Below are 20682 nucleotides of genomic sequence, written 5' to 3' on the forward strand. Positions count from 1 at the left end.
GGGTCTTGCGCACCCAACGCGTCATTTTTGCCGCGCGCACCTTCGCGCTTGTGCGGACCATAGACAGTAAAAGAAACGGACGCATCGAGTATAAACAAGGCTATACTCCGTGTCAGCGCTCTGATCGGTAAAGAGGTAGAGATTTCTCCCGAATCATCTCCAGCAGTAGCAGAAGGACCACCACTATCTCCGCCTCCGTTTCCCTCGTAAGCTGATATTAGTATTTAAACATTCTCTATGATAAAAAAAAATGTTTGTAAAAAAATATTTTAATAACACGTTTTTGGCGGTTATAGAGTTCTAATGACGGTGTTCAACTATAACCGTCGGTCTCACGGTTATATAATAACCATCACACCCCTATTTACCACGATATCACAGCAGCATAATCCTAAACTTTTGCTGTGTTCCCTTTATTTTACTGAAGTCTGCTTATCAAATCTCGGAGTTCAATGCAGGATTCGCAAAACCGCTTGCACCTGAAAGATGGTGTTCAAAATACTTAGTTTTGAGTTTTATATTGTGTAGGTCTCCTCCTAACTGGCTAACTCATGTTATCACTGTCTTACTGAAATACTTCTGCTAATCAGTTGTGGGCCACTATTATCTAAAACTGAAAGATTAAGCATGAAGTAAGATTTGTTTTACCAACGTTTATGTTAGATCAGTCATTCACGGTAGAGCTCGGCTAATGTATACATTGCATACATGCACTGTTATTGATACAGTTTCCACGTGTTCACCGCAATATATTAGAAAAATACTCTGTAAATAAATGATTAAAAGTAAAATAATCAGTTTGTTGATGGACATGCACTTGTTAATGCTGATGCTAAGGAATTACAGTTCCAACATCTCATAATTTACCTCAAACTAAGTAGTGTATCACTGAGAAGCTTCCTGCTCGAGTTGTCCTTGCGATGGAGGTTCGGTTGAATAACTAGTTCTCCAAATGTTTTATCATCATGCTCGCATTGATATGGTAAAATCGACGTCATTGTTCATTACTGTGTTTAGTTTACGGGTGTAGGAAGCCTCAGGACACACAGAGCGGACGTTGTTATGGCAATGAGCGTTTTTGTTTTCGACGCGCGTGCTGTACGCGGTAAACCAATCACAACAGACTGAACTGTCTGGCCAATCAGAGCAGAGTAGCTCGTGGAAAGGAGGGATTTAGAGAGATTGATTCATCTGACGAGTCGTTTGAGAATCATTGAAAATGTGGTGATGTGCAAATGTATATTATGAGAAAATTAAACAGTTTTTTTACCTTTTATGCATGTACACCTGTTGTAGGAGACTCTGAAACAACATTAGGAAACTTTAAAATAGCAAAATAGGGGCATTTTAATTTTCACTATCATTATAGTCTTCAGTGTCACATGATCTTTCAGAAATCATTCTGCATCCAAAATCGAATACTTCCTTACTATATTGTATGCAAAAAACTGTAGGCCAAAAGCCGGATGACCTTCTCGGCCTACTTCCGGCAAAATTCTGAAGCGCACATTCGATGGACGCGCTACTATCCCATGAGGCCATGGGAGAGGATTTATGAATGGCAGTGAAGCGATGCAAGTGATGTTGGTTGATCACGTGACAGTAACAACATGGCAGATGTAATACATTCGAACTTCATTTTTACTACCCATATTTACACTATAGAGGACACTTTCTTAACGGTCGCAAAGTAAATTCAAATGTAGTACCTACGCAGACACTATGAGATTTCGGGCCATGTCCTAACCAATCGCAATGCAACTACGAGGTGCGGCAAAAATCACAACCAATCAGAAGAGCATGTGGGCAGAGTCAAGTGTGCTGCATTTGCAACAAAATGGAAAAGAAATTAAAATACATACTGAGTGGCTGAAACAGTCTTTATCATAGAATATACACTTGTTTGTTCACATTGAGTTGACAGTTTGAACATTCTTGTTTCTTTTAGTTTGCTTTTAAGATCTGAGGTGAACTATCCATTGTCACTTTCAATACTGCTAGAAAGGCCACTAAAATGATATTCAAACTCACGTTAGATGCTTTTAACACACAAACAGTACCTTAGATAATCATTGTCATACTTTGTGTATGTCATTGTTGCAGCCCTGACGTGGCAAATATAAAAACCGTTTCTAAAATAGAATCATCACGTGTCGCCGTTGCGGCTGGTTAGGACAAAAACTATTAAAAGACACTTTTTATTTTATTGTAATGTGCTGATTTCCTGCACAAGAAACATTCTCAGTTTTGTTTAATTAATATTTTTGTGGAAACCGTGATTTCCATTTTTTCAGGATTCTTTGATTAATAGAAAGTTAAAAAGAACAGCATTTATTTGAAAATAAATCTTTTGTAACTTTACAATGTCTTTACTGTCACTTTTGGTTGATTTAATGCATCCTTGCTGAACAGAGGTATTATGCCGATTCAGACTACACGATTTTAGCCGATTTTGGCACGATCCATTTGACGTGGGTGGTCGTGGGCACCAAACATCAATGGGCGTCGGGACTCAAGAATCGATCGTTTTATCTTGTTTAATGTGTCATAGTTAACGACAACCGACGCCGCATCTGTGATGCTTCGCAACGTAACGACAGAAAAGCTAGCATGCCTCATTTGTTTCGGTCTTCCACATCAGTTTCCGTCACATCTGTAACACTGACCAATAGGAGCACAGAAGCTCTTCCGAACACAGCTTTCAAACATGCTGAAACGAAAGAGAGATGATAGTATTGGTGCAATGAGGAAAGATTCATAGAGCCCCTGCCTTTATGATGTTTCCTCGAGGGACTATGACACAGTGAAAAAAAGATAAACAATAGCAGAGGTGTTTTTAGTAACCCGGTGAGTCGGCTACTTTTATTTTTACCTCTGGCTAAAAATAAAAAACTATATTTAACAAGTTCTCTTTGGAGGATTTCATACTGTCCTCTTCGTGCAATCTAGGACTGTGTCCACTGTAAGGTTTTCTTTTTTTTTAGGGCTTTTCTGACGACAAGACATCCAGTGCAAAACACGCAGCTTTTAGTACCATTGTTTGTTTACGCTCACGTTTGTTTGTTCAGTCGACAGTTCCGCCTTCTCGATGACATCACACACCTCGTTAAAGGCGGCAAGCGAAAATTTGACAGGAAGCAATTTGGAGTGTGACTTTTTTTTTCTCAATGACGACAAGAATATAGGAGTCAAAATCGCATAATATGACTCAGTGACTATCGTAACAGACACAAATATTGTTTAGACTCTAAACCTGGAATTAATTTCATTAAATTTCATGGAAAAATGTCATTCTTTCTTACCCACAACTTTTGAATGGTAGCTTTAGAACAAATCACCACATTTATAAATGCTTATGTTTTCTTCATGGACCCGGCTGTATTATGGTTGACTATTGACTACAGGTACTTTTAACATTCTCTTACTTTTTTTTTTACCAGTTTTAAACAGACAGATATAGCAGAAAGTGATAAGAAATGTTTGGGAAAAGTCACAGGCTGGACTCAAACCTGCGCCATGTGCACTTATGTTTAACTGCTGCGCTCAGAATGTTCATTAATAATTAACTATTGCTATTATTCATAGCCAGAGTTAGGGTATGCTAAGTGTTGAATTTTGGCACTTTCCACACCAATTATTTAACAGGCATTAAAAGCTGTGTTTCCATCCACCTATTTTTATGCATATTTTAAGATATCACATAAAAGATGCTGAATGGAAAGATGCACACTTCTAAAAAATGTGCATAAAAACGTATGTGTTTAATTGAGCCGGATACTTTTTTATCCAATATAAAGTACATGTGCATAAACTACGATGGAAACACATTTACCGAATAAATCCCTCGATGCGCAACAAATGACTTTTCCCCAACTGTGGATGTGATTGGATCAATCGCATCACAGCATCTCAAATGTTGGTTTGATCATTGTGAAATGCCTGAGCCAAAGTCTGTCATCAGAATGATTCGGTTTAATTCCCTCCCAGAAACGTCTCGCATGATTCTGTTCCCAAACATCAGCATCCGAACGCAAGATAACATGACAGCGTTTCATCCGCGCGTTTTGAGAGGCGAGACAGTTATGATGTGGGGAAAAAGAGACACAGTTTCTTCCTCAATTGCAGCAACTTCCATTTTTAATTCCGATATTGTGCACCAATTTTCAAGGAAGTGATGATATTGTTCTCTTAAACCCATGGGATGGAAACGCTGGTTTACTACCCAATGTTTTATGTGATATTCCAATACAGTTCATAAGTTATTAAATTTGCAAAATTGAATGGAAACATATAGCTTATGATTACTCGGAATTGTTCAACAAATCAAGTTTGAAATCATAATTTTCATCTGCTGGTTAATAAAAAAATGTGCCTTCACAGAATGGCGCCATGAACTTATCACAGGATTACTTGATAAGACTAGACTTATAAATCATAAAAACCAAACAACACTTGCGGTGACATGAGAGCTGCAGTATTTCTCATCTGTCATGTTTTACAATCAGACAAAAATGTGATTCCCAAGTCACGTCATGTTTCTGTGTACATTTATGCAAAGCCAGGCCATTGTTTTCAGTGTTATGAATATGTATTGCCTTCGAGCATGATTCCAAAGAGCTGTGAGCAAATTTGAGTGCATTTCCTTGCAGCTGGCGTGTCGACGATTTCAAATGAAAATCCCAGTTAGGCTGCTAGCTTTAGCGTTCGGCTTAAGCCTCTCTCTTGGGTCATTGTTGAAATATTGTGGATTCATGAACAGCAGACACTGGAGAACGAGTTGAGATGTAAAACAGCTTCTCTGTGGGAACAGTGATGTTTTTCTGTGTCTCTGATGGGGATGCTTCATTGAATTCCTCTGTGGCGGACTAACGCAAACATGACAGATGGGGAGGGTAAAGTCCCTGACCGTAATTGAAAGCGACACGTGTCGTCTCAGTTTGAAGGAGGACATCGTGTTTGCTTGTCCTTTTTTATCGTGGTTTGCTGATATTAGGAGTGATTAGCTGATCTGTTTGATTTGTTAAGGTCTAGCAATAAATCATAAGAAAGAGCATTTAGCTAATAGTGCTCAATTTCATACTGTATTGTTAACATTTCATTTCACATTATAATTGCTGTTAGACATTCATAAAAACATTTTTGCATTATTTATTATATTAAATATTGAAGCACAATCAAACAATTCATTTACCTTAAAATGGTTCTACGAACAATTCACACAGAAATTTGTTCTGCTAACGTTTCATGTCTTAGAGATACTTTTGAATCTTTTGCCACTAAACAGCATTTGCGCAAGAAGGAACCTCACGAAACTACTGAAGTCGTGTAATGATCTACAAAAAAAAAAAGCAAGCTCTGGTGATAACTAAGCACATATTTAATGATTAGAATAGTAATTTATTGCTTGAAAATGACATTAAAAGTGGAAAAAGTTGGTCAAAAACATACATTTACACAAAAACTGACCACTAATTGCAGCTTTCAGACGCCATACTTATTATCTAGCTCAACTGTCACAGAATGGAACGCACAGGATTGTGGGATATCAAAGGCAGCGAAGGATACATCTATGTTGCCTTCAAATATCCTTTAGATGAAGGTCTCTCAGGAGACAGGAAGTGAGGCTAACATTGGATTCGGGCGTGTCTTTATGCCCTCCTACCTTTGAATTCATTCTCCGAAGGCAGAATTTCTTAACTTTTGGAAGTAGTTATTGTTATTCAGGTAGCTAACTGACAAATTGACAGTTTAGCTAACTTTCTTATCTCATAGAGAAAACTAGCAGTAGAAAAAGACAGTTTATGCTAATATCTGCTATAGCATCCCATGCAGTGCAGAAAATCCAACATGTACTTGTTGAGATTCCAGAATGTGTGAAATCCAGCTTGCATAGTATTTTTAGTGAATTAGTTGTATTCATTCCTTTTTGTTGTGGAATAAATATTTAGTTAAACGCATTAGGGTTGGATAGTCACTGCTGTAAAACAAACTAAAATATAAGTGAAATTATTTTATTTATATAAAAAATCATTTAGGAACACTGAATCCAACCTTCGCTTGTTGAGTCTGTTTTTCAACAATGACTGTTAAACTGTACATTATTGCACAGATCCTTCAGAAATCATACTAATATGATGATTTGCTGCTCAAGAAACATTTCTGATTGTTATCAGTGTTGAAAACAGTTGTGCTGCTTCATATTTTTGTGGATACCATCTTTAAAAAATGTGGGTTTCTTTTCAGAAAATTTAAAAAATAGAGAGTTCAATGGTACAGCATTTATTTGAAATAGGCTAGGATTTTTTGTAACATTATAAATGTTTTTATTGCCACTTCTGATCAACTTAATGCATCCTTGCTGAATTAAAAACATGTTTTTTTTTTTAACAGTAGTGTAGTGTAACTTTGTGTGAAATATTGGTTTCCCAAATGAGCAGTTAGTTTTAAAGTGTCATGGGTGTCAATCATTAATATCAGAAATATTTTACTGCAGAATGCCATGATTGACCAATCGGAATCAAGTATTCCATGGAGATGTTGTCTATCACTGTTTTTAGTTACGTAAATTGTGTCAAATAGTGTGTTATTTATGTCTCCAGCATGCAAATCACTTGTTAGTTTTGATAAGACAGAATCATTAAGCTGAATATCTCCTTCAGCAATGTGACTTTCTGTCCGTCACGCATGGAATTGGGTCACAGAGGTCAGTTCCAATTCTGATATTATAAAAATGATTATTTCACATATATCCCAACATTTCCATATTAAAATGGCCTGAGGATCTGAAGTATCATGAATGCCTGTATAGTGGATCACTGAATCCCATATTGAACCATTTGAAGCAGAATATGAGAGGATGCAGCTGATGTTTTATCATTCACCCGAACACTGTTCCTGTTCCTGCTGTCATGTCACGTCTGTCTCTGTCTTGACAAAAACAACACTGACTCCTCTTGTTAAAGCTGATGTGTCTTTTCGGCTCGTTGAACATCGAAAAACATTCACTCATGATATCATGTGAAACACAATATTTAGAAATGTAGGGTAGGGCTTGATTTTATCAATCAGGATTTGATTTGATCGTGAAAAGTGTGCCGTGATTATTATTGGTTCATTTTTGTTTGCAACTGCAAGTTGTTTGAAAGGTTAAAGTCGTTGACAGTTTGGTGAAAGTTATTTATTTATTTAAATATAAACATAAAATTTTAATGTAAACTATATATTAGTATTTTTTTATTTAATGTTAATTGTTTTTATTATTTTTTGTTAATTCTGATTTTTACATTTAAAAAAAAAAGTAATTAAAAATTTTAAATGTTTGTTTTTAATTCATTATGGAATTAAAACTTTTACATTTCATTTAATATTAACTATGTAATTATTCATTTTTATTGCAAAAATTATATATTAGTATTTTTTTATTTAATGTTAATGTAATTTTTATTTAAATTAAAACAATATATTTTTAAATGTTTGTTTTTAATTAACTATGCAATTAAAACTTTTACATTTATTTTCATTTATTATTAATTATGCCATTATAATTTTTTATATACAATTTGTACATGATGGTTAATATAATTATTTTATTTAATATTATGTATTTAATAAGTTACAGTAAGGATGCAAAAGACTGTATTTCTTTCTTCCTTTCCTTATTGCTCCTCCTCTCTCTCTCTCTCTCTCTCTCTCTCTCTCTCTCTCTCTCTCTCTCTCTCTCTCTCTCTCTCTCTCTCTCTCTCTCTCTCTCTCTCTCTCTCTCTCTCTCTCTGTCTCGCACTATGTTTTATTTGGGAGCAAGTCTCCAACTGTGGAGTTTGTCCAGATTAGGGGTCATAACCTTGGCTGGCGTTGTTAGTCACTTGATATGCTGTCAGACTAACCGCAATGTTGTGGTTCTTATTTTAGTCAGTTTAATCACAATTGTCTAGACGGGCTGTTGCGCTTCTGAGCTGCGCACAGTCCAGTTCATCTGTGTGAGACGCTCTGTCGCAGGGTTATATCAGTCTCTGCACCGTCTCAATCTGCCCCGGGCGTCTGCGCTGCTGTGTATGCAAAGCAGATCACATGATCACTTCTCCCAAACACTGTGGCCACTGCCTGGCGGCCCAGAATACCTACACAAGGTAGGTGTGTGCGTGAGTGTGTGTGCGTATGTGTGTGTGTGTGTTGAAAATGAATTGGGCTAGGGTCGTCATCATTGACGTCTGTGTCTCTCTCCTCCTACTGCTCTGGTGCTATGACAACAACTCTGCTGCCTTCCCACCAATCACACCTCTATCTTCACACAGACATAAGCATGATGTTCTGTCCAAATATTTAAGAGTTAACCTCTTCTGTTGGGTATTGTTGTGGCATATAATAGATGTTTTTTTTGTGGAAGCCAGCACTAAGATTTAATGGGGTCATGAGGGGTGAATATTGCAAAACCTAGAGCCAGAAACATGTCTGGCTCATATTTTTGTCATAAAATCAAAAGAAAAAATATGCATGATGAAATGGAACCTTTTTATAGATGTATTGCATTGTGACTGTATTTTTAGCACATATTTCCTCTGTGTTCTCATTACCATAATGCAATACAAATATAATTCTCATTACTTTAATGTGAAAGCAAAAAGTATGTATTATTTTAAATGTGTATGCATCATGGTAGAATTTGTTGCATTTATTGAATGTATTAAATAATGCTGATTAAAATAAAATAAAAAATCAGTGTATTTCAGTAATCTATTGACGATAACAGAAATTACGGAAAAATCCTCAAAAATAAAATGTCAAAGACTTACGATAGTAATGAGAATATGAAGATGTTTAATATTCATAAAAATAATATTACGATGAAAATATCTTGCTTCTAAAGTAAGTATTATAAATCATATTTTTTGTTCTTTTGATCTTGTGATTAAATGCATCCTAGACGTGATTTATTTTTTACATTTTTTGGGGTGTGGGATGCACTTTATTTTGCAGACTTTATTTCAGCAGGAGAAGTTGGCAGAAGTTTCCCGCAGGTGGGCGGAACTCTGTGGTAGAGATGTGAGAAGTGGGCGGAGCTCTGTGGTAGAGGTGTGAGAAGTTGGCGGAGCTCTGTGGTAAAGGTGTGAGAAGTGGGCGGGGTCTGCTTTTGTGAGAGGCGGGTTTAAATTCTTGTGTAAATTCAATGCTCTCCACAGGGCCATACCAGAGCTGTTCAGACAGACCAAAAGGAGCAGAACCACACACATTCCTGCTCCCAATCTCACAGTGATCCCGAGACAGACGGAAAGGGGGAAGGGGAAGGAGTTAAAGGGAGTGTGGGAGAGGGGAGGAGAAGATTGGTGAGAGAAGAGGGGCGGGGGATTGTTGAACGGACACAGACCACCATCACAAGCTGCTTCAGTTCCCTTCCACTCACGTGGGAGTCAGTATGCTGTGGAGTTTGAGACGGAATGTGGACGGCGCTGCAGGAAGCATGAGATTTTAGAAAGGACGTGTGTCATTGGGTCACAGGATCGCCCCCCTGGGAAGGTAAGACATTTGTCGAGGTGTGGCGCTGGTTTTTAGGTTTGTGTGATGCTTTTCAGAGCAGCTTCAGAGAGTCTCGATGTCTGTTGAGAGGCAGAGAAAGCAGATAAAAAGGATTTCCCACATCTCAACAGCGCCGTCTGTACGTCTGACTTGGTCTGTCTCGGTTTGGCTTGCTCTGTCTGAACATTCAGAGAAGCTTATTGACATGACAAACAAGGGTTTGCATCAGAAAAACGGTAATAACCATTACATGTTTACATACTGAACACTTGTCTTATTGACTTTTGTAGATGTGCAAAGTATATTCTCCTTTTTATAAGTTTAGACTTGTTCTTCTCTGGGTTTCATGTTGCTGGTATATCCCTAGTTAATAATTCCTGTTGGAATTTCAGACATAATTTGTAGCCAATCCTAAAAAAAATAAGAATCGCAGAAGAGATAAAGATGTCAATATCAGGGATTTTTTTGGAAAAGTTTTAAATTTATTATATATATATATATATATATATATATATATATATATATATATATATATATATATATATATATATATATATATTAATGAATTTGTAGTGTTTTTTCAAGTGCAAAATATTTCATATGAAATACGTTTAAAAATCCTTATCCAGTAATTGGGAATAAGTGGAAAGTTTGTCGAGTCCTCTTGGATAATCTGTAGTCTTTATCAGAACTCTCCTGGTATTTTATTGGAATAATGTCTTTTGTTTTAAGGAGTTTTAAACCCCTGTAAGATTTGTGTTAAATATCTTGTAATGCTCTACATGGACATTTGATCCCATTGGAAACCTAATAGTCCCATTATGAGCTTAAGATCTACTTGTTGTTATGCTGGAATCCTGTGTTGAAATTCACATTAGGATCCAGATCATGGCTGAAATTGCAGTTGGGTTTTGTTTGACTATGTGTTACCTTTGGATTGAAACTCTTTGTGATTTGTGGTTTTTATTTTAGCACTGATACAGTTGCTTGTCTTTATAATGCTGCTTTTCCAATTGCCCAGATCTAAACTGTTGCATATCAATAGATATACCCTGAAAGAAAAGATTGTTATTGTCTTCCACCTGTGGTCTTAAATGCTAATCGAGCTGGTAGTTAATGACAGAACACCAACACTCAAACGCAGTCTTTCTGCCGGTGTCAGACGCTGTAAATAGACCGTGTGTGTGTCGTTACAATGACAAAGCTCCTGCGCTGCTGCTATTGTGTGGCCGTGTGAGGAAGATGATGAATTGCAAATGTGCGAGTCGGTCAGAGTCAAGGAGAATCCCCTCTGAGCGTGTCCTGGTGTGAAGGACTTTAGACGGGGCTGAATTCATTCTCTGAGCCCCTGTGAATGGCCTGAGAAAAGGAAAGGCAGAAAGACAGGAGGAATCTCTCATCTGCCGGTATACAGATGGAAATGAATCAGGACAGGAGGTCAGCGCTGGTGGAACCAGCTGGGAAGTCTTGCATCATACATATGGAGAGAGAGATCACGTGAATATTATAAAAAACTTAAAAGCTAGTTTGAGTCACAAGCGAGGTCGGATTTTAACAGGGACAAAGTGGCCAACATGCATTGGATTTTTAACGGGTGGAGGCGAAAAGGCCCTTTTAGCCAATTCTTGTTCATATAGAAGAGACCGGGGCTAGTTGCACATTCAAAAAAAATTGAATGAAATCTCTTTGAAGAAAAAGTTCCATATAGAACTTTAAAGAGTTCTGTCAAGTTCTTCATATATAGAGCCTTTTAGGGATTTTATGGATTTAGTTTTACTTCATTTTGTTTAATTAATTTTTTATTTTGATTCCATTGCTTGGCAAAACTTTACAATAAGGTTCATTAGTTAACATTAGTTAACTACATTAGTTAGCGTGAACTAATAATTAACTGCACTTATACAGAATTTATTAACCTTTGTTAATGTTAATTTCAACTTTTACTAATATTTTATTAAAATCTTGTTAACATTGGTTAATGCTCTGTGAACTAACAAACTTTATTTTTTATTAACTAACATTTACACAAATTAACAAAAATATTATCAAATGCATTGCTCATGGGTAGTTCATGGTAGTTAATGTATACTTAAGACATTTCTCCTTATATAGAACCTTTTTGGCAAAAAGGGTTCTTTAACATTGAGTCAAGAACCTACACTCTAAAACAATACTGGGTTGTTTCAACCCATGTTTGGGTCAAATATGACAAACCCAACCATTGGTTTAAACTTTTTAATTATATTTTAAATCCAATGGTTGGGTTTGTCCATATTTAACCCAAACATGAGTTGAAACAACCCAGCATTTTTTAGAGTATAGGGTTCTATTGAACCCCTGTTGTTCACAACTGTTATTAAGATGCATTTCGGTCGATCGGATCACAAGTGGACGACTCTGAATACAGGTGTAAACGGGGTCTAAAACGTTTTGAGCTTGTCCAGTTTTAACCACAGAGGTAGTTGAAAACACATTCGACTGGATTGCTTTCGTAGTGTTGAGGCTCATGTGGTCGATTGTGTTCGAACAGCCACAAAAGTCCACCTCTCCATCTACTGACCTAATGCATAAACATTATGGGATGTGCGCCAGCAGACGGGATTTAAACTTTGTCGGCTGAAGACTGCTATAAATCATTATACATTTTACTTTTGTTTTGATTGACGATCGATAATTGAATAGATTTGATTGTATATTTAACTGATACTTGTTCACGTTTTGTTAATGAATTGATTCACTTGAAGTATTTATACATAGATTATCAGAACATGTGTGCTGTTATTTGGTTAGACAGGAAATATGCCTTTCGAAATCTAAAAATACTTCCTCAAAATCAGTTTCTGGGGCAAATATTCCTGAATTAAAGCAGAAGTGTTTGACACAATGCCAGCTTTGAGGAACTAATACCTTGTTTTTACCAGAGTGCAGTTCTATTTCCATAATCTCCAACAATCTAGTCAACAAAAGTTTAATTGTTATTTAGTGGCGCACGAGTAGAGATCTAAACAGGTTTAATGCCAACCCAAGGTTTTTCTTCCCTTGAAAGTAATTGATTGAAACCGTTTCCTTCTTTACCTGAGGGACACACTGACTTTGATAATTAAAAATGAGTCTAGGACGTGATTTTCATAAATACAGATCACTTTCATTGTGCTTTGATGTGGTCATTGCCACTGGGTTGCGTTTCCTGCACTCAGAGTTATTAATGAACTCTCCTGGCTTGGTTTTGGGGGATACTGGGATTCAGACCCTCTTAAGCATGAGATAGTACCTCATCCTGCACTTATGCATTGTTTTCCAAACAGATCCTTCAGAGTTTTATGACTTACAGGCCATAGCAGGAATGCTTCCTTGTCAACAGGATTGAGTGATGTGTGATTGTATGGCGAGTGATAGTAGTATTTAGACATGGGGAATCCCTTTTATCTGTGCGAGACTTTCATGTCAAGACTCTCGTTCTAGTTCTCTTCCATGACCTAGTTAGCTGCTTTTTGGGCAGCATCCTAATCTAAAGCAAACCTTGCAAGTGACCGATTTTAAAGGGATCATGAACTGGATTATTTTATTATTTTATAATGTTGCCTGGGGTGCCCTTATAATGTTGGTATGCTTTTTACATCAAACATTGTCATAATTAAGAAATAAAAGGCATTTTTCCTAGCTTGATTTTAGCCTCTGATTTGAACGCTCTGTTTGAAGGGGCGTGTCTGCTGTGAGACTTCAGTGTAAACGCCCACTGCTGTGATTGGCTGACATGTTTGCATATAAAATAGCTAGTATTACATGTGAAACTCTCGGAAACTACTACGTTTTTACTATTACAGCTATCGAGAAGATTTACAAATCTTTAAATGTATTGTTTAAAGCATTATATTTAAATCTATTCCATCACATTAAAGGTTGCAGTGATGAGCTGAGCAGATGACATACAGTCTGGTGATCGCGTGAATAAAGATCTCATTATTGCAACGCAGTTTTTGCACACTCACGAATGCTTTTTCACCAAATAACAATGCAAACACGACGTAAATACAGGTAGAGCTTCGTTGTACAGTCTAACAGCGTCATTGATTTCATAACGAGATTTGCGCGCTGATGTGATGTGATGACTGACAGCTTGGCCGATTGGAAAGGGAGCGTTCTTTGGTCGCTTTCTTTCTATAACTTATTCACAGTTTTAATATCATTTCATCTTAAGAGAAACGATATGAAGTTGATCGTTTAGTCACTGATGCATAAACAGTACTGAATGATTTTGAGAGAAAGATAATACTGAACTTGAATAATTGAACGTCAGAAATCACTGCTCACTGATCAGGCATTAAAATAAACATGGTTACTTACATGTTTGTGGCGTTGCTGGCAAAACCGTGACGTAAAAGTCTGTTTGCAGAGCCTGTGTGGGAAATTGTGACTGATTTTCTGTTGATTTAATAAAGCTTAACCAAGCATTCCTAATATTGGAATCCGAAGGAAGCCTATGCAGCAACCGTCTTCTTCCACAACCAGGTACTGCACAATATTTCGTAAATGTTTATTGCTTGGTAGCTCGATCCAGTTCAGCAAAATTACCTCGTCGTAGGCCTATGTTATAGCACATAATGCACCCAATGTCGGTGGGCGGGGCTAAACAGGCGTGTTGAAGTAGGCGTTGATCTTCTTTTGCAGAGGAGGGGTTTTATCCTCTTTGACGTCATAGATCCCCACTTTGAAAAACCTGTCGATTGCTGAGCCTGGTGTCAATAAAAACTTTTATTGGAGTAACAAGAAAGTTTTCAGTTCTGAAACTTACAGGATATTCTTATAGTATGAAGACCTCCTGTATGTCAAAAGCTCAAGGAAAATTTGATTTCTCAGTTCATCACCCCTTTAAACACGTGTTGCACAAAGAGAGACTTGACTACAATTTATTCAAATGGAGTTTAATATTTTTTATTTTTAATATATATATATATATATATATATATATATATATATATATATAATGCTTAAGAATTACTTTTAATTTTTTTTTCTTTTATTATTTTTATAAATATACTTTTGTATTTCTATTAAAATTAGAAATGAGAAAATGTATTAGTACATAAAATGGATTCATATTTTTTTAACTATGCTCGCACTTTATTCCAATAGTTTATTTTATTATTCATAATTTTATTTAATGTTTTAACATGTATTGTTTGTTTTATGAATAGCAGTTTGAAATTAATTAATTAGTCCATTTTTAAAACTATACACTAGAGCCTTGACTAAAAAAAATTCCAATAGTTTTTATTATTTTATTATTTATAATTCCATTTAAAACATTTTATACATAAATTAATTGTTTTTTATTATAAATAGAAATATAAAATTAAATAGTCGCTTTTTGTGTAGCTACACTAGAGAGTTGATAACTTAAATAATCTTTTTTAATAATTGTATTTATTTTTTTATTTGCTTTAACAAATGTATTGCTATAAATACAAATGTGAAATTAATGTATTAGTCACAATTTTCTACTAGTTTACAACACAAGAGACTTGACTAATTATTTCCAATAGACTTTATTGTTTATATATTTATTAAATAAATAAATATGTGTATTTTTATCAATACACTTTTATTGTAATAAAGAAATATGACATTCATTTGAACTTTTCTGTCAATACTTTATAGCACAGAATGAAATAATTATTTATAGTTGTCATTTCTCTTACTTCATTTGCCATATTGGATGATTGGTCTTTTTTTTTTTGGCGCATTGCTTTATGAGATTGCCTTCTCCACAAAGTATGCATATGATGCTCTGGCTATATCTCTCATTTTGATGGTGCACTTATGATGCCTTAAAGATATGGTTCCCTGTTCCTCTTAATGTGGCCTATAATTCAGTTTACCCAGAATGCATCAAATGCACCATTCATACCTGTTCCGCCCTCTGTTTTGATGAGTGATTTAATAGAAGGGTTATTATCTGGGGTTGAAGGCAGCTGTTTTAAAGTGGTCGTCTGTGATGTCTAACCCCAGGACAGGTGGTTCAGGTAGACAGGCCTGTGCACACGGTTAGTTCCTTCTTGATCTTCCCGCTCGGAGAGAGAAACAGGGGGCGGCATTGTCCTGGAGTCGGGGGGGAATGAAAGGCCTGTGCTCGGAGCGAGTAAACTCATTTCAACGCAACTTTGTGTAATCATGTGTGTCTGAATCCCGTCTGGTTACGCTCGGCTGCACGCGCAGGAGGGGAGACCCCAGGGTTACACATAGGGAAAAACTGAGATAATTCGAAGGAGAGATTTTCTGGAAACTGGATTTTGTTAATCTGTTCTTGGCGTATCACACAGGGGCTCAGGTAATCACAGGGACACATGCCGTCGCGTGTCTTTCCCAAAATATTTGCTGGTAAAGTTTGTCCTAGATTTGTCCTTGAATGTGTTTGAGAAACTTTTGTTGGTTTGGATTTAGTGTGTTGCACTTCTGTATGTGTGCTAATCCTTGAGATTGGGATAGAAGGAAAATTAGAAAGATCAAAACAAAAACACTAATCGATCATGATTTTTTTTATTTGATTTGATTTATTAGACAGTAACAAAATGCCATCACAGTGGCATTATACATTTATCAGAACTGTCGAGGATAACACAAGAAAGTAACAAACTTATTTCCATTGTGGTCCTCGTTGTAGTCTGATAAAGATGGCCAGGCAAACTACAGATGACTAAAAGTGCCCTGTACACTCAACCACATCCAAATACAAAATAAAATAAACACAAATACATACACTACAATAATAAATATTCCTTAAGACTACATAAAAACTAAATTTAATTTAGCAACCATTCACCACATGCTCGATTAAAACAGCGATCTGACTGGCTTAATTAAATCTCAACTGGGAGTTTGTTCCATTTCATTGCTTCCATGTCCAAAGAGGTGTTTTGCCCAGAACAGCTCTTAAATCTTCAAGGTATGTCTGTGGCACTGCCTCTAGTTGAGTATGTTTAATGAAATGTTTTTCTTTTTTTTAAACGCACTGCACATTGCAAACAGCGTTTCCTGAGACGCCCTGTTTTCCTATTGTGAAGTCTTGTTTAAGCTTGACACGTTCAGTTTGGTGTGAACCAGTGCAGACGCGCTCCAGAGGTGTTTATACTTCACACGCGCTCCAGAAACAACAGGTGGCAGTGCAGAAAACATCATCTGAACCAACGGAGACAGCAGTGAGGGCTCGTGCGCTGAGGTTTGCATTTGTGAATGATGTTACTTTTGCCAGGCACATATATATGGATACATATTGAATTAAAGTAGGTTAACTCATGCTTATAGGTAAATTACTCCTCCTTTCTCAGTCTGCTGAAACTTTGTCTAGACTTTATCTAGTACACTCTAAAAAAATGCTGGGTTGTTTCCACCCATGTTTGGGTCAAATATGGACAAACCCAACCGTTGGATTCAAATTTGAAAAAATTGAAACCAACAGTTTGGCTTGTTCATATTTGACCCAAAAGTGGGTTGAAACTACCCAACATTTTTTAGAGTGTAATTAGTTTTACTAATGTCAATATTCTCAAGTGTCATGCTGATACCATTGCTGTGCCAATTAGACTTATAGCAATTTAACCTTAGCACTTCCCCTCCTGTTTTTGTTTGTTTGGTCTCTGCCCGTCAAACACATCACAGAGCCTCATTTCATGTGTAAACATGACGCACAGAGCCGTTTAAGCTTTTACACTCATTATTGTTTATGCTAATAGACACAAAGTGTTGTTTTTACATGTAGGTTGTCTTAAAGGTCAATCATGTGACCTCACTTTTCCTCTGGGCATGAGATGAACTTTATCTTCGGTTGTTTTCTTCTTAAAGTCACAAGCATGGACTGGTTGGTTCAACCGTTAGTATGTTGGAAGGTTGATGTTTGTGCTTTACTGAATATAGAAGCAGGGTTATTATTGTTAATTAAAACTAAAACATTTTATTTCAGCTTGTTGCCAAAGCACCATTTATCATTTTCATTTAGTTTCAGAAAAAAGTTCAAATAGCGTTGTTTTGAAAAGCTTATTAAAGACCAGATAACTTTAAACGAACATTCTATGAATGTAACTGAAAGAACGTTTGTTCAGAACTTTGAGAGACTCTTGCCTCAACGTTCTAAGAATGTTCCCTGTTGTACTTCTGAAATTCTTTCCTTCAGGCTTGTTGTTGGGGGTCTCAGGTATGACACCTCCCTCCTCCCATCCCCCATCCGGACAACCCTTCCACCTATTGAATTCCGGGGGCAGGGATCATCACCAAATGTCCCTGCGGAGGTGCTAGGACACGCACGTCGTTCACGGGCTTCAAAGCCGCTAGATTAGGGCAGGATGCTGCATTTGCTTCGGCTCAGAGGAACTCAGGAAATGCAGGGGCGTCAAAAGACACTAAAATATATGACCAATTAATGTGCTTATGCAGAGATTAGTGTGAAATTAGTGTTGGAAAGGGTCACTCAACGTCGATTATTATTTTGATACTGCATTTAGTTTGCATTAATGTCAGTTATGTTTTTAATGTTTACAGAACTCTCAACCAATGGTGTGCGTTTGAAGTGGGACTCTCTATCCCCTTATGTTATTTTAGTATTATTTATATACTATTATAGTATTTATTTTCATATTTTAGTTTTATTTAAAGGTTTGTGATTTTGTTATTTTTATTATTTTTATTTATATACTTTACATTTTTTTTATTTATTCTAAAATAAATAATAAATTATTTTGCATTGAATTTTAATTTGAGTTTTAGTAGTTGTAACTTACTTATTTAGTATGTTTTAAGTTTGCATCTAATATATATATATATATACAACTATGAATGGTAACGCTTTAGTTTAGGGTCCAATTCTCACTATTAACTAACTATTAACTATGACTTTTGCCTCAATAAACACCTAATTATTGCTCATTAAAATTTCGTAAGGTAGTTGTTAACTTTAGGTATTGGGTGGATTAAGGGATGTAGAATGTTGTCATGCAGAATAAGTCATTAATATATAAGTACTAATAAACAGCCAATATCCTAGTAATATGCATGCTAATAAGCAACTAGTTAATAGTGAGAATTGGAGAATTGTTTAAAACAACACGAATATCACACTGTTTATGGCATTTTTGAAGGTTTGTACAGCACTATTATGGTTCTTTTTTTGTGGAATCTTTTATAGAGTTTTTTTGGTAACGCTAGTTTAGGGTCCAATTCTCGCTATTAACTAGTTGCTTATTAGCATGCATATTACTAGGATATTGGCTGTTTATTAGTACTTATATATTAATGACTTATTCGGCATGACAATATTCTACATCCCTTAATCCACCCAATACCTAAAGTTAACAACTACCTTACAAACTATTAATACGCAATAATTAGGCATTTATTGAGGCGAAAGTCTTAGTTAATGGTTAGTTGATAGTGAGAATTGGACCCAATGCTAAAATGTGTGTTTTTTTTTTTTACTTTTTCAGTTGGTTCATTCCGAGCAGAAGCATTACAGCCATTACTGCTAGAACAGAAAGAACTAATTTGGTTGTCTCTCAGGTTTTCTGTCTGGATATTGAGTCGACCTGTCACTCGAGGGGATCTTCTGAAAGACCTGTCAATCAGTCATCACACCACAGTGACCTCCCTGCACAGTTTTGCCAGAGGCACATATTTTAAAATCGAAAAATGTTCTAATATTTCTGAACCTCATTACACTGGCTGTTTGTTTAATGCTGCATTCAGTGTCTCTGTCAGGCAGATGGTAAATCTGTGCTGTTTTCATTATCGCTGCAATGCCCCTCCTGGCGTTTCTCAATTAAACCTTTCTACGGCTTCTAAACTAATTCAGCAAGTGAAACAAACACCAAAACAGCATTAAAGCTAATGAGGAATGATAGAAAATTAAAGAAATGCCTAAAATTCCCCTCTTTGTGATGCAAAATAGGGAACTTGGGAAATTTGGGGAAAAAAACATTAGCAGCTGAAGGCATAGAAACTTGCTTGAAGACTTCTGTACGGTTTAATAGAAATATATTGGAGAGCATTCTGTTCTCCAGGTGCATTGTGGGTAATACCAGAATGGCTTGTTTTCAAACCATCTCCACGCTCTTAAAAACGTCTCGTAAAAAGGATCACCCCTGAAGTGTCACAAAAACATCACGCTTTCCCTAGCTCTTAAATAGCAGTTGTTTCCATTTCAGGTTTTTTCAGGGAGCTACAGGTTGGATATAGTGTGTGTATATATATATATATATATATATATATATATATATATATAGAGTATACTGACATAAAGCAATATATATATTATATATAGCAAATTGCAGCTGCGTAATTATTTATATCGTTAGAAAATGTAAACTGTATTGCAAAACTATGTGTAAAGATGGATAGGGTATATATTATATTGAACTTTATCTGGATACATACAATTCACATGTAATGCAATATATACTATATAGCAAATCTCAACTGTATACTCATATTATTTTCACTATACTATACTCATACAGCATCAAGTATTTATTATCTATAGCAACTATATTATTGCCCAGCTCTAATCTGCTAAATGCAACTGTAAGGCAAGATATTGAGATATTATTAAACACTAACGTCAGAAACATGTGAATAGCACTATACTATACAAATAAATTTGACTTGACTTAAAGGTGCAGTCTGCATAATTCAGCAAACAGGTCCATTGTCAATAGCGTAGTAATGCATGACTACCTGCGAGAGCAACTTGAACATGAGCAAATTCTGCATGAGAACGTTTTTCGCATGAAACTCTAGATTGTGATTTCCTATTGAAAAGACATGAATTTGACTGCAATCCACTGGACTAGTCAGACATACAAGATTATTAATTCAGGTTCATTTTACGCTGTTTATCCATTTTTGAATTTGGTGTTGGATTTGCTGTCTTAAATAATCCAGTGTGCTAGTCATCATTGTTGTACCTCTATAAAGTGCTGTGAATGAATTACCCAGCATGAACCTCAGAAACGGGCCCTCGCTGATTCTCTTGGCAGAAAACATTCCTTCTTTTCCGCCCCGCAGCTCCTGATGAAGTTTAGGTTTTGTTTCCAGCTGCCTCTGAGCGTTCTCAAGCTCCCACGCTGAGAAACGCAGGTCAGGTTGAGCTTTGGGGCAAAAGGTGCTGTCCCCCCCCCCCCCGCTGAC

General features: G+C 36.3%; 1 protein-coding gene across 3 annotated transcripts in view; it reads left to right on the forward strand.

Annotated features, from left to right (window-relative positions):
• tiam1b (TIAM Rac1 associated GEF 1b) overlaps positions 1 to 20682 on the forward strand; it is a 94885-nt gene that overhangs the window by 15259 nt on the left and 58944 nt on the right. Inside the window, exon 1 of one of the 3 annotated variants that reach the window (XM_077206975.1) lies at positions 9114 to 9510. The exons of the other annotated variants lie outside the window; for them this stretch is intronic. The gene's annotated coding sequence lies outside the window, so the exon portion shown is untranslated. Of the gene's footprint in view, positions 1 to 9113; positions 9511 to 20682 lie in introns of those variants that run through there. 3 annotated transcript variants of the gene reach the window in all.

The sequence above is a fragment of the Siphateles boraxobius genome, unplaced genomic scaffold (genome assembly GCF_051911475.1).
Source record: "Siphateles boraxobius isolate OS27281-9 unplaced genomic scaffold, OSU_SipBor_1 6, whole genome shotgun sequence".
NCBI classification, from domain to species: domain Eukaryota; kingdom Metazoa; phylum Chordata; class Actinopteri; order Cypriniformes; family Leuciscidae; genus Siphateles; species Siphateles boraxobius.